The 16,012-nt window shown below is 41.7% G+C and overlaps 1 pseudogene; it reads right to left on the bottom strand.

Moving 5' to 3' along the window:
• LOC124585875 overlaps positions 1-16,012 on the bottom strand; it is a 145,739-nt pseudogene that overhangs the window by 20,656 nt on the left and 109,071 nt on the right.

Below are 16,012 nucleotides of genomic sequence, written 5' to 3'. Positions count from 1 at the left end.
GAGACACTGTTCTGTGTTTTATTTTAATGACAATTATTGTCAGTTTCTTCTTGTTTTGTTTATAAGAAAGGAATGAGGACATCATTAGATCTTTTGAAAAGTACACAACATAAATCACAAAATGTTATTTCTGTATTAGCAAAAAATTGGACTACATTGTATGATAGAGATGAAAAAGAAACCGTGATTAAAATCTTTCTGTGTTAGATTCCTGAACCTGCCAATCTTTGAGAGAGAGAGAGAGAGAGAGAGAGAGAGAGAGAGAGAGAGAGAGGGGGGGGGGGGGGGGGGGGATAGGATTTAATTGTATCTCCCCATGCAGCCGTAGCATTTTGGCATGTCGTACATTGGTCAGATCATCAGTAGCTTGGAGGACTCGTATGTAGAGCATAAGCAACACTCGTATGTAGGGCATAAGCAACACACAAACACACACACTTAATAATAGTCAAGAAAATTTGCAATCGCAAAATATTGCCTCGGTACAGGTCATAGAATCTAATATACAACACAGATATTTCAATATGCATATCCAGTTACTGGAATAGTGTTATTAAGAAAGCTGTTGAGAGACAGAAGTTGTTGCTTAAATTCTTATAATTTAAACCAGATGATGTACAAAATAAACTCCAAATTACTGTTACAACATAGTGCACAAGGCACTCATTCATTTTCTAATTACAACAATCATACCCCAAACTATAACAATTAAAATATCGAAGACCAGCATTTAATTTTAGCTGCTACAAAATTATGCCACAGATAACAGTTATTTAATTCACTTCTTAAACATAACAATTTAATTTAAAAAAGACAACAAATAACATTTTTAAGTACAATATTCAAGTTTAGGTGCTGCAAAGATGCATAACAATCATCTATGTTTCAACATTCTTATAAAAAATACAACATAAAAAGGAAGACCTGATTGTAGATCATGGGTGGGCTACGTAAAATAAATGACAAAAATCAGCAGCTGTAAAAGGCAGATTTTTTTTCCAACTACAACCAATTCCTCCATTTTACAACAGCATAAATGAATGCAGCTCTTTTTCCCCAAATTTGCTGCTTCAGAGTATTAGTGTCATAATGAAATCTTTTAAGAATTAGAGGCACAAACAGATTAATAAATACAAACAAATGCAGGAATATTCAATTTGCTCGAGGCTACCAAATGAAAGAAGAAAGGGGGGTAGGGAGGAGAAAACAAGATCACGTAAGAAAGAAATAAACTGCCGATTGTTTGCATCATTCCTAGACTCAAAACCCCAAGCAAAAGAAACAGTGATGATAGCATTGATTTAAAATCATGTCAGAAAAGACGGCAGCTAATTCTAGGTGATCCTCCATAAAGCCATGGTCTCACGTTGTCAAATCCCTGCAGGATTGTTTGAGGGACAATGATTTGACATTGATTGTTAAGTCAAAAAGGCAATGCATCTCTGACTGAAGAAACAATCAAAAATATATTCTTTTAATGGAATATTTACATTGCAGTGTACTGATCTGAGAAACATACTGAAAAGAAACATGACTATGTTGAGAAATTTTCATTTAGTATTTTCTTATATTTGTAACCGCAGTACATGAAAAAAGTGACACACGACATTTGAGTTAACTGAAAGATGAAAGATTAGGGTTTCATGCCCTGCCGATCCTTGTACCCAAACGGGGACAGCCCGCAAACAGAATTCTACCAGCCAGCTTGGACTGAAAACATAACACACAAGGATCGTGCCCGTGAGTGTAGATGACACTCGGAATATCACGCAACACGGATATCCGAGGATGGTGTCTGTCAGAGCAGATTGCAGATGAAGCACGAAGGCAGAGGGAACAAATTACAGACCTGCTCCATCTGATGATCAGTCTCAAGTAGCAACCATCAAAAATTGAAACAATAGAGCAACACAGAGAACACTACCACACAGCTGGGGGAGGGCATAGAGAGAGAGATAGAGAGAGAGAGAGAGAGAGAGAGAGAGAGAGAGAGAGAGAGAGAGAGAGTTTAATGACCTACTTACTCACTTTTTACTGGCAACAAGATAAGAGTGCAGGTGGTGTCATATCAAAATTGTAGAGAACATGCACGAGGAAAAGTTTTAACAATAGCAAATTAACGTACTTGCTAGTGCTTATTTTTTGTTTCAAATATCTCTCTCAAATTGATCAGGTATTGGAAAAAGAAAGATAAATATTTTGAATTAAGACTTAAAACTGGATGGAAACGGGTACCATACTGGCCTGAATATAAGATACACCATTTCTACAAAAAATCTCCAAAAAAATTAGAGTATACAGCACACCCCATAAAAACTGGGACTTTTATGAATCATAGAAACCTCAACTGTAGTGCTTCTTCTTAAGTTTGAAATGAAACAAAAATATCACTACAGTTTGTAAATCAATTGTTGTGTATGAGGTAGCACTGCAAACATTCTCTTTGTTGCTATCCCATTTAGGTAGTGACTACAGAGGGATCCAGAGAAGTGTAGACATTTTCTGATTGTTATTACCTTTGGAACAATGTGTTATATGGCTGCAATTTTGAGTGGTAGCATAAACCACTGTTTTCCCAGCAGATGTTGTCGTGTGGGTTTCCAGCAGATGACAATGCAGCACTGAATGAAGTACAACTATTGTTTGAGCAATGCAAGGCTGTACTGAAACAACAATTTATTGTATTTGGTATAAATTTTAAGCCGACAATACTGTTTAAAATGTGCACAAGGAAAGGTCCTCCGAACAAGAACATCAACCTCCAGGTTCCAACACTGCTGTATTGCAACATTTTTCTAGATCATCTCAAAAATCTATGAAGCAGGGTGTATGGGGAAGTGGGATAAGCTGATCAAGTGCATGATAAATTCTGAAGACTGCAAAGTGGAAAGTGTACATTCCAAGATTGTTTCACACTGTGAATGAGGACAACCCGAATCGAAGGATGGAGCACTACGAGTGGTCTGAAGGCATGCTTCACGAAGATGATGATTTGCAGGGAAGGTTATCTGGCCTAATGAGTCACAATTCAACCTGAATGGTAATGTAAACTGTCATAGCTGCGTGTATTGGCCTGCTGAAAATCCTCATGTTCCCATGGACAAACATGTTACTTCACTTGGTGTTAATGTGTGGTGTGGTCCGTCATAGTATTGTTTCTCTGACCCATTCTTCTTTGAAGGTACATAACTGGTGAGGTGTATCATATGCTGCAAGCATTGATTTTATTAGCCATCCAAGAGGTGTTTGGAAACAATAGATTTTTACCTACAAGACTGTACTCCGCCTCACCACCACAGAGATATCAGATTCCACTTAGATAAAATCTACCTGGGCGACGGATAAGTCGAAGAGGAGCTGTCAAGTGCCCACCAAGGTCACGGGACCTTACAATTCTTGACTTCTACCATTGGGGGACCTCAACAAACAAAGTTTACCAACAGAACCCAGCTACACTGAATGAGATATGAGAACCCATCAAGACATCCTGTGCAGCTACCACACTGGCAACACTGACAGCTGTACTTCAGTCAACAATTCAGCAACATTGATGTTGCTTGGCTGCTAACAGGTGTCACTTTGAACACACAAAATGATCTTCCTCCCACGCAAGAATTTTGACACTATGCCATTTTGTTCCATCAATATTGACTATCAAAGAGAGTCTACATTTTTCTGGACCCCTCTGTATTACCATTCTCACAGTTTCACTATTTTAGACAATGGGACAGGCACAGTTTTTCTCTAACTACAGAATATAATTTATTCTTCACCAATGAAGCACAACATTGAGAGAAAATTTTGGAATTCGGTACAGTTACGTTGCAAATTTCAAACTCACAGTTATTCATCTAACAGATGTGCTTTTTAAAGGTACGGTTCAAGAAATGCTGCACATGCAATGCCCGGGATTGTAGCGACGGCACTGTACTTTGGGAGGAGAGTGACAAAAATACTGACAGTGACAAAACAATGAATGTTAGTGAAGTTAAGAGTGTCTTACATGGAAACTGCAACTGAAAGCTCTGTTTTTGTGTGTAATTTATCTACAGTGTACTACAAAAAAAGTGGTTAAGGGTAAATCACATTTTGAAAAGCTTTTGTAAATGGGCAACTTGACAAATTATTTTTAATTAAGTTTCTCTCTTTTTCAAAATTAAAGGTGCAACTTATATTCAGGCCAATTCGATGTGTATATAATTTATGATAACTACGAACAGACTTTGAAATTTGCCTACATCACACCAGGTATACTTAACTTATTTCACTGACCCACACAGATGCTCATGTCCGGTGGAAGTCTCCTCTAGTTCCCCCACTTTTGGTCAGAAGCATTATTTCATATATCACAATGTCATGGCTCACAGCTTTGCACATATCGTACACTGTTAAGGTAGACACCGATACAGCAGTGAGAGCTTCCATCTCCACGCCCATCTGCCCTCTACACTTTGCCGTGCCAGTTATAATCACACAGTTGAGAGCAGAGTCCAGTTCAATGTCCACAGCCACAGAGGATAAAGATATATTATGACACAGAGGGATAAGGCTGGACGTCTGCTTGGCCCCCACAATTCCCGCCAGGCGAGCAACGCTAAGTACGTCACTTTTCTTCAGGCCATTATCTCGTACGAGTTTCATCAGTTCGGGTCCCACAAAAACCTTTGCTCGTGCTATAGCAGTCCGCTCTGTCACCAGCTTCGAACCCACGTCGACCATTTTCGCCCTGCCGGTCCGGTCAACATGAGTCAGACTTCCAGACTGTGCTCCCAAACTGCAGAAACGGCAAGAGAAGACAGAGGGCTGTGCTCTGTGTGTTTGTCTTGTTAGGAGTCCTGCATTGCACATAGTGCTTGGGGTACAGGGAAGCAAAAGAAACTGTTTTCTAGATTCAGTCACTACACTCAAATTATGTGACAACAACTAAGACATCTGTGTATCCGACACAAACAGGGGCGAAATATTGGTATCTGAGAAGAAGTACTTTTGAAAATCTTGTTTCTGAAGGTTTAACAACTTCCGACTTTGTGCCTTCACGACATCACTACAGCCATCAAGTTCAGTGCCACCTGGAACAAAAATACAAGCTGTAACAAAGAACTCTTCATGATCTGAAAATAGGTTAACTACAAAAGAATTTTTAAGCATTTGTGTTGAAACACCCATGATTAATTCCTTTACTGGATTTTGGGTAATTTACCGAAGCCACCAAACAGTTAATTATTATGATATATGACCGTGTGCTTAATGGATGAAAGGCTATTGGTTGTTCTGCTGTGGTTTCAGGAGTATTTCAACCGAATGCGGCTGTTCTGAGACGGAATAGCTAATGATTGAAAGTTTGTCTATTGTTAAGTATCACAAAGGTTGCGATGTACAACTGATATATATTTCCTACTAACACACAAATTCTGAGGCAGTTGCTACCTTTGCCTTACACGTCTAATTGCGGTTATCTCTTTTTATTGATTGCTGATTTTCAGTACTTTGTCACACGCAATGCTGATGGTTAACATTCACAACAATCCTCACTGCAATCCATGGTTGTTGCTGGCCGACGCGGTTGACGTGAAACACGTAATTCGGCACTTGTCACTTTCTGTTCCTTATCACTCGCGAATCGGCATTAGTGAGAGTCAACCCCACAACGATCAGGGGGACGTGCTCACTCATCATACTCCAGTGAATTTTACCGTTTACAACTCACTCGACCACCATTCTTGACCGTCTTTCCCACTCTACTTCTCACTCGACACTCTACCATACTAATGCGCACTCAGCACTAGTGTCACTGCCTACTGCGGCTCTCGACAATTGACTCCTGTCCGCTATCGACCTGGGCGTCAGATACTAGCATCTATGTTTGTGGGATCACGGATCCCTTACAGTGTTCAAGACAAGTTCTTTGAACCTTAACGATCTGTGATGATTCTTTACTTTCCTAAGCTAAGGTCGAAAATCTGTTTTGTCTGCAGAAGTGTGCAATATGAATATTACATAAAGTTGATAGGAACATCTCACATAAATCTCCTCAGTGGCTGTAGATTTCACAATCTTGCAGGAGTGGATACAAGGGGAGGTCATAGCAATGATGATAACTACCAAACACTTCCCAAACATTATGTTATACTGGGGTGCCCTTAAGAAGGCAGCGGTGTGGTGCATTCTGTGCAGAAAGAGATGGGGAATGCTTTATGGTGCTGTCTGTGTGTTCTCTCTCTCTCTCTCTTTCTCTCTGTCCCACGACTCACATTTCAGCCACTTCCAACCCTCGTATCTGGCACAGGCCACTGTGTCTGCTTCTGACTCTGCCTAGTAGAATTTACGCGGTTCGGAAAGCTATCGCTGTTGCTTTCTAATGTAATACTTGTCATGTTTCCTTTATGCCAGCCATTGTGAACACTAATGGCTAAGTAACCTCACCATACCTAAATGCCTTGTATCGCACACGCACCCCAAAATGCACACTACAGACAGATGTGGCAGAATGACACGATGTCTTTATATTTTTTACTTCACCAATTTCCAAATGCACACATAACATTTCCATTCTGATTCCTGCTCGTTTTAGCATTCTTCTATTTCTTGAAACGACCGTGTTTTATTGATTAAGGCATTTACTACATCCTAAATCCCTTTGTGAATCTGTCGCTGTTCATTGTGTGTATGTGTCCACAGAATGTTAGTCGGTGTTTTCTGATTGTGACTGAGTCTGCCTCTGTGTTCTTATAATTCTCTGGTTGATCTCTTCATTCATATGCCATCTCTGTGCACTGCTCCAAAAAAATTTCTGAGGATTTTGCATTGTATTCTTTCTGCTTTGTGGTGCCTGGTCCACAGATTGTGGTCATTTCTAATGCGAAGAGTGCTTCTGATATTATAACTGTATTGTAGCGCATGTGTTTGCCTTGTACTGAAATGTTTCTTTTATTATAGTGTGTCCATGTCAGTTTGTACACTTTCTGAAGTTCATTTGTTTGTTCTATGTTTTCTTCCTTCTTTGATTCACCTATTTGTATTGTTACTATTATATTGAATAATTTAATATATATTTGTGTGTTTATTATTGTTATTAAAATTGTAGATGTCTGTCGTATGCTAACAGCGAGGTTGCTAGCGAGTTGCATTTTTGAGGTAAGCTGGGCGAGGGGGGATGGAAACAATAACAAACCGTCACTCCCCCCCCCCCCCCCCCAAATAACCAAACCCTGGATGCCAATACATTTGCTCTGTATAGGTGTTTGTGTCCAGAAGTAAGAGTCAATTTAGCAAAAAAAAAGCAAAGGAAAGCTTCATGTTCTGGCCCACATCAAAACCAGATGACCAACCACAGTGTAATCCTCTGCAATGGCATCACTGAAAGCAGTATGGTAGGGGGTGGTGGGGGGGGGGGGGGTGGGAAATCAGCACACCCTGTTCTGGTCACTGCCACCTTTCTTGACCTCAGAGTCACTACGTCTCAGTTCCTCAGTTCCTCAATGGGCATCACAAGGCTTGGTGCACCTCGTTCCAGTCCTCCCACCAAGGAAAACCACGGGCAGTACTACGGGTGAGTCGCAGCTGAGCAGCTGCCTTCCCCCTGTACCTGCAGTAGCCGCGAGAGGATATTTGTGTTACACATACGCTAAAACTAGCGTAGATGCCACAGGACACCACACGCTGCTACACACTTTACAGTGCTAGGTGGCCAAGAGTTCTGGCTCAAAGTTCCTGCAACTGTGATTGGAACTTCCCCAGTGTGACTCTCCCATTCTTTAATAGGGTATTTCAGTGTCCGGGGCACGTTCACATTGGACAACACTGTCCAGTATAGGCTGCTGTCTTCCACCCATGCTCTCTTGCACTGAGCATTGCATCTTGCACAAGTGAGTCATAAGGTCTCCCCTCTTCTGTATGTACACTAAAAAAAGCAAAATTGTCTTTTCAGATGAAAAAGTAAAATTGTCTCATATCCACATTCTATCCTTAAAAATATCCTTATGTCTGGGAGACGCAGATCCACCGAGCAGATGCCACCCGACGACCCGTAGCAACACTGCAGCACAAGAGGCAGGAGTGCCATCTGTTCCCTTCGATGTTTCTGTCCTGCTTTGCCACCTATCAAAAGTGATGAACCAGCTAAATCTGGACTTTGCTGCCACAAATCAAGAAGCAATGACTCGGAGACAGCATGAGCTCATTGTCCAACTGACGGTTGGAAGCAACGCAACAGCAACAGCAACACCAACACCAGTCACACCACCAGTGAATATACTAGAGAGGCCCTCAATATCACCGCAGTAGTCCTCGAGCTGGAAGTGACAGCTCCGTGGAACAAAGATGGACCTTGGAAGCTGGTGGGTCCAAAATGCAATCAGCAGCAACATACATGAACAACTGAGCCTACTGACTCACACGGCAAATGCAGCGTACTTTTACCAACACCAGTTCCGAGCATCGGTAATATGAGGGACCATACAAACAATTCTGCAGCACCTCAACTACACAACACTACCCCAGCCGCTACGCAGAACACTACACCGACTGGCTTCCCACTGGTCATAATACACAATTACACTTGCCTCAGCAAGCTAAACAAGATATTTGTAGAATGTCACTCCCCACCATATACCAAACACAAAACTCACAAGGGACCATGTATCACTGTATGTATGCAACAAAACAGATTGCACAAATCTCCTGAAATTCGTCAAAGCTGGGGGAATTGAGTATCATAAATATAGCACCCAAGGAGGAAAACTCGAATGTACATCGTGAAAGGAGTTGACACCACAACCCTCAATGACATTCTTCATGGTATAATCACAGCTCTCAGCTGGGACTGTGAGAGCATGAGATGATTTCTGGGATTCGTGACACACAGATTGCAGCCAAACTATTTAGTGGAGTTGGACAACACAGCTTACTCCTGCAACTTTCTGACGCAGATGCTATTGCTTCACATGGTCGTAGTAGAAATATACACACCTCCGTGTGTCCCCCAACAGTGCCACCACTGCCAGCAGTTTGGCCATGCGGCACCCGATGTGATCTGGCACACGGTGCCGCAAATGCACTGGTAACCGAGTAGCACGACACTTTAAACTTGGTACAACTATCAAATGTACCAAATGTGGAGGGGTCCATGTGCAAACTACAGATGGTGTGCAGCATACAAAGAAGCTCTAAGGTGCAAAAGTGCCAAAGACAGACAAGTGGTAACCAGAACAGCTCCAAGACACTCCCCACCCCCCAACCAGTAAGGTGTGGAATCTCTTTTACTGGCATTGTCAGTGGAAGTGGATGAACTGAGGATGCACAGAGCTCCACAAACTCATGGCACATTCCCACAACAGAACCACAACCCACACCTGCAATGCTAGAAACTGCCCTTGTACTGATGACAACACTGCCGGTCCCAGACAACACCAAGTCAACTCTGTCTGGGCCAGATTGTGACACTTGTGATATCACAGAAGACACACCCAAACTAGGGCAAAAACAAACACACGAAATAAAACGGAGGTACCCAAAAAACAAAAGAGGGGACACTATCACACCACAACAAATACACCAACAACAGACCAGAGAAACATAGGAACACATTCAAAGGAACAATGTAACTGTAACTCACACTCTTGCCCCCCTCACCACAGCAATAACACAGGTGACCCCAGATGAAATACGAACCATGAATAACACACAAGCCAGCCCATCCAGTACACCAACATAAGGACCACCAGCCACCAACACCAGCACCAGCACTTTGGCTGACATAACAAACATTCTCACCACAATCAGAGGCATAGTGGAGACACTATACCCCACTCACGTGGCTTAAGATCCTCTTGAGGCTCTTCATCGTAACACATGCACAAACTCATGATGGCTACACACAGCCAGTGCATGGCTGCTATACAAACTGCTATCACCACACTGCCCATAGATAATACACCACAAAACACAAACAACAGTACTTTGACCCAGATGCTATTCTGGAATGCAGATGGGATTGGCAACAAAAGGGCAGAGCTAGCTGCATTTATGGAGGAGAAGGGAATCTGGATTGCTCTCATGAACGAAGCTGAGCTCCAGTCACACAATCAACTACTCTTCCCAAGATATTACATCTACTGTACTGACCACCTGAAGGCACAACTGTGGGTGGAACAGCAATCATCATATATTGAGACAAAGAATACACAAATATTAAGATCCCTGAACCTGAAAGACTAGAAGCCACAGCTGTTAGGGTCAAGTCAACTGAGTGAAAACTACATTGATATCGATATACAATTGATCTGGTAACATCATAACAAGCGATATCAGCACAATACTCAACATAGCATAGTGACTAATAGCCACTGGTGATCTTAATGCTAAACACTCTGCTTGGAACTAACAAAGATCAAACACCAATAGCAAAAAAACTATGCGAACATGCTCTGCGCCCAAACTACATTACACTAGTGCCAGCTGAGGTGACCCTTAAAACAGGGAACAGAGACTAGATGTGATAGGCATTATAGTCACAATCAACATTGAAATTATACATGATTTGGCCTCACCAAACACCTGTAATACTTTACTCGCAAGAAACACAGCAGTATGATGAATCTCACAGGATACTGAGCAACAAGCATGTGAATTGGCCATTGTTCAAGGAAATGCTTGAAAAGTCGTATCCCAAATATTCCCAAAATTACACAAAGCAGGAAACTTGTTGAAGCTGTCAAAGCCCTTACCACCGTAGTTCAGGATGCAATAGCAGGTACCATTACAGTACTTATACCACAAGAATGCTCAATGGCCCTGCTCCCAGAAATACAGGGGCCAATGTCAATGAGAGATCATCTCGGGAGATACTGGCTGTACAAACAGCATGTTAGCAGGCTCCAGGGGATCATACAGGCTAAATTAAAATTTTTAAAACCACTAACTGGGACAATACACTCGCAGGGCTCCATACCACATCACCTGGAGTGTGGCAAATAGCTGTCCACTCCACCAAGAAGAAATACTACACACCAAGTTTACAAATACCTTACAGACCAGCATACTCCATGGAGGAGAAGCATGAGCTGATGACCAGAACACTAGCAACATCTTTCACACTGAATCTGGCTCCTTCCAATCCAGCACTGCTGCTTGAAATGGACCAGGAGGTTCCACGGCTTGTAACCCAGCCCAAGTGCAATGTAACAATACATACTGCTACACATGAAATTACACAGGTTATTAAGCACAAAACAGCTAGAAAAGCTCCTGGTCCCAATCACTTTCAAAACCGTGTCACCCAGGAGTTCACGAATAAAGCTATAGAGCATCTCACACATATGACGAATACCATTCTACAACATCAACACTTCCCTGTCCTGATGTTCAGGAAGCCAGGGAAATACCACTCCCTACCACAAAATTACGGAGCCATCAGCCTGCTGAGCTCCCTGAATAAGATTGTTGAGAAGATGATTCTCAAACATCTTACTATGCACTGCAACACCAATGACTCACTGAGACTGGAGCAATTTGGATTCAGCAATCACCACTCCACAACACAACATCTCCTCCGTGCAGTAGAACATATTACACACACCCCCAACACCAACAAAGCTACAGGAGCGCTGTTCCTGGTCTTCAGTCATCTGCGGCACAATCGTCTCATTCGCAAACTCTGCACTGCTAGTCTCTCCGACGAGCTCATACACCTTACACACTCATATCTCACCCACAGAAGTTTCAAAACCGACATTCAGGGCAAACAGTCAACACAACACAGTATACAAGTGGGAGTACCCCAAGGCAGCATCCAAGGGCCCCTCTTGTTTAATCTCTACGTCAATGACTTTCCAACTGAACAAAACACAATGGCAACCATCTACGCAGATGACACTACCATCTTAGTGCAAGACTGAAAACCAGCAGGCATAATTCGCAACTGCAAACAAAACTGCCTAGCTGGAACGACAGTGTGTTAAAGCAAATGCTGACAAGTGTGAAGCAGTTCTGTTCACTGACAAACCATAACAACTGCACAAACATTAAGTGTTCTGGCATACCCACAAGCTCTGGAATGAAAATTAAGATCGCAAGAGCAAAGTAGGCAGTGAACACACCGTCAGCCAATAGCCCACTGGCAAGGACCACACCACAACGGGAGCAGGCCCCTAGACATAGAGAATATAAGTGCCGCTCCTGCCAGCCTCGGCCACTCAGTATTTGGACAGGATTAGGACAGTATACGGACAGGCCTAGTGCAGAATGCTACAATAACAGTTATTAGTGACCCACAAACTGTGTGTCAAACTTGCACCAACATTGTATATAGCAAAGGACTCGCATTTATACTGCATGTTGCCTATTGCTTGCGACACCATTGTAAATTCCAGGTTAAGCATTGTCAAGCTTCTTATTTGTAATAAAAACTATTAATGTTGTTTGCTTGAATTGTTGTATAGCATTTTGATAATGCAGCATCCTTTAGGCACCCTATACGAGATGAGTGGTCAGGACCCCACATTAAGACTGCAGACAAATAACACTACACACACGCCCAATATGTTTCAGTGTGAAAGTCAAATACTTCAGTGACAGACCAACTGAGCAAATGCAAGGCTCAAACAGTGTTACTCTAAGCTCAACAGGTAAAGCACACTGAATAGGAGGGTATCGAGGTCCGTGTACATGATACTGATTAGACCCATGATGATACATGCAACTGCAGTCTGGGGTTACGTGGCTCTGACCGGCTGTGCTGCCTACAGGTGATACAGAACGAAGTGCACCACAGTCCACGCACACACTGTCGACCTTCACAGAGAATACTGCCTTGAGACTCACACACAGATATTCAAAAAACTCACCACACGACTGTAAAGGAACTTGAGACACTCTGCCAATTATTTCATTCTTAACCTGGGAAACTACGACCACAACCACGGGTGAAAACACAACTGCTGAAAAACACTTCTATCTAGGGACAATTAATCACCTGTGGACAGCACAAGCTCACAGACAAAATAAACACTGGTGAATCCCTGCATTACAGCAAAACTAAATGGCATTGCCAGGTGCAAATATCTAGCTGACCAACTGGCAATACGGGAAAGCAGAATTGCACACTAAACATAAACATATCCAACCAAACCTCTTTATGGCCAATTGACCACTCGTATAATGACCTTGGCATGTTACAAGTGCAGATGCTGCAGGTGGCCCAGGAGACACTCAGGTGCATAGCCCAGGAGTACCCCTCCTCAATAGGACTGACACTCGTAAAGAGTGTTTTAAGCTGCGACAATGGTATCGAGCATCGCACAATACCCAAAACTAACGACAACCTCACCCTTGCAGACAGAAAGAAACTGCTACTGCTCTTACTATCTGTCCAGACAATTGCAGAAGTTCTTTTCCTTCAGTGCTTGCCTCGGCACTTTTCTCCCTCTGCCCTTAAAACTGCTACCTTCTGATCACTTCTCGAACACTTCTATCGCCTCAAAGTGTCTGTATTAGTGTGTAATCCTATGGACAACATCATGACCCCACATCCTGTGCACTTCTCGATTGTAACGAAGCAAACGGAGGTGATGGTAGAACTTCGGTGATGGTCACCATGTCAGTGTGGGTGTGGAGTAGCTTCGCCCTTTAAAGAAAAAGGCATTACCACGAATTGGACCTGGGTCCTCCACATAGCAGCAAGATATGCTGACCTCTGAGCTGCTCAAATGGACAAGAGAGAATTTAGCATTAATTGCAAAGTTTGCAACCATAACAATCACAATATAAATAATTTCCATAGAGAATATGCATTGAAGCTTAGGGTTAAGAAAACTGTTTTATATTCAGGTGCAACACCCTTTTGACATCTGCCAGCCGACATTAGGAGCAATCTGGAAATCCCCAAATATTCAAAATTAAAGTAAAAAATGTTTTATTAGCCAGTCCACCAATAATTTACCTGGATATGTGAATTTACCTACCTGTCCCACCTCAGATACACAACGCACAAACACTTTCTAACAGAAAACCATATTTAGCCATGCAACATATTCTCTAGGAGCAAACAGGAATGGTAGACGGTTTACTCCACAGAGGGAAGCTGGCAGCAGCTTTGGAATGCCTTTTGAAGTGGTGATTCCATCATAATAATAGCCTATGTGCAGGTACGGTTGGTTCTCCATGGAACAGAAACTACTGTACCGGTCCCAACGTGGCATTGACAGCATGAAGGGCATTGCACAGGAAGGAAGTATATGAATTTATCAGAATAAGTTTAGATGACAGTGTCCTGTGTAAAATTAAATGCCCATTTAGCATGAAGTATTAAATCAAAATAGTGGCAGAGCAGTTTAAGTAGCAGAGCATTGGCTTTTTTCAAGTAGTTGTTTCTCTGTATATTTATAAAAATAAAATGATGTAGAACTGATCCCCTTCAATAATGATTAAGGTGAGCAGATTAGTAGTAGATGAAAATGGTTGTTAGTAGTTCAGTGGCACTTCTCACTTACTCGTTTTACACCCCTGAAGGCTCTCATCGGTGATGGAGCTGTTGGAATATTACATGTGAATGAATGGCTGAACTCGATAATTTTCAATGTATTCAATATTCTTGTACAGTGCATTCAAAACAAAGTTATATAAAAATGAAGAGGGATGTGTACTTCATAAACTGGCTTGACAACAAGCACACAACGAAGCAGTGCGATGTAGCTTACTCAAGCACCTCAGTTTCGCAGCAGACCCCGAGGCAACAAGTACACACATCATGTTTGCTCACTGTTTTTTATTGCCTGTGCTCGAGCACAGTATGAAATGTATTAATTTTTATGGAGTCAGCTATCCGTACAATTTCCTTCTCCAATCTGGGGCTGCTTCGCATCTCTAATTAATTTGCCGCTAACAGGATGTTAATTGTAATATTCCCTTTAATGAACTCATTTTCAGCAAATTGCTAAGCTGGTAATCTTCCTTTCTGTATTGAATAATAATAGTAACTCTGACATTTACATGAAGAGGCATACCAGCAGCAGCAGTTAGCTGTCTTTTAAACTTCATTTGATGCATCCAGAACATTGGAGATATGCTGCAACGTCAGTAGGACATATTTACTGAGAAAAATCATACACGACACACTTGCCTCCACTGAACGCATCCACACCCATTAATGTACAGCAAAAGTCCACAAAACCTAACATTCTAGAAGTGGAACAAAATGAATAATATTTTTCAAATACAGTGCTTAAAAAAGTTTCACACTGCCCCCACAGCTTGCATACTTTCTTTTTAACCCATTTGTGGGCACATTTTTTGTAGCAACCCTGTAAAGTTAATTGTTTTGGTATCATTTTAGAAGTTTCAACTACATTTAATTTTTGATTATTTTATTTTTGTGATTTAGGAGCAAAAAACTATAGTGGTAAGTATACTTCCCACTGTCTTTAGTAAGCTGTTATGAGTTACTGCTACATGTGAAAAATAGGAATTTTCTGTTTTTATTTGACTATCTATTTTACAATCCTAGAAACTTCATTCAACACTACTTAAAGAAACGAGCTGAGACAAGTCACAATAGCATATATTGCAGAATGAAGCAATGTGTTCTGTTGTAACAAGTGACAACAGCACTGATGTCATGACAAACAGACACCAGTTGTTTAGCATATTATCACAAAAGGTCAACCACATCCAGAGGAGGTACAACATTTTCCCAAGAGCATAGTAAAACAACTAAATTAGTGGTAAGTATGGTCAGCTGGTGGTAAGTACCTTTTCTGCAGTCCAAAAAACAAATTAATTTTGTGGTAAGTATATTCCCCTTGTATCATGGAAAAATTACTTTGGTAGTAAGCATACTTCCCAGTGGCCTTCAAAACAACATTATTTGGTGGCACATATATTTGCAACTGCTTCTGAAAGGAACAAGTGACATTTAATGACAATTAAAAGCTACATTTCATAACAGACAGAAAGTTCAGCTGGTGCAGCAAACTAACATCAGGTGCCAGGTGCATACAGAGCTCGTACGATGTGTTCT

Source organism: Schistocerca americana, unplaced genomic scaffold (genome assembly GCF_021461395.2).
Source record: "Schistocerca americana isolate TAMUIC-IGC-003095 unplaced genomic scaffold, iqSchAmer2.1 HiC_scaffold_51, whole genome shotgun sequence".
In the NCBI taxonomy this organism is placed as follows: Eukaryota; Metazoa; Arthropoda; class Insecta; order Orthoptera; family Acrididae; genus Schistocerca; species Schistocerca americana.
Note: the sequence above shows the minus strand (reverse complement) of the source record. Positions and strands in the feature narration are given on the sequence as shown.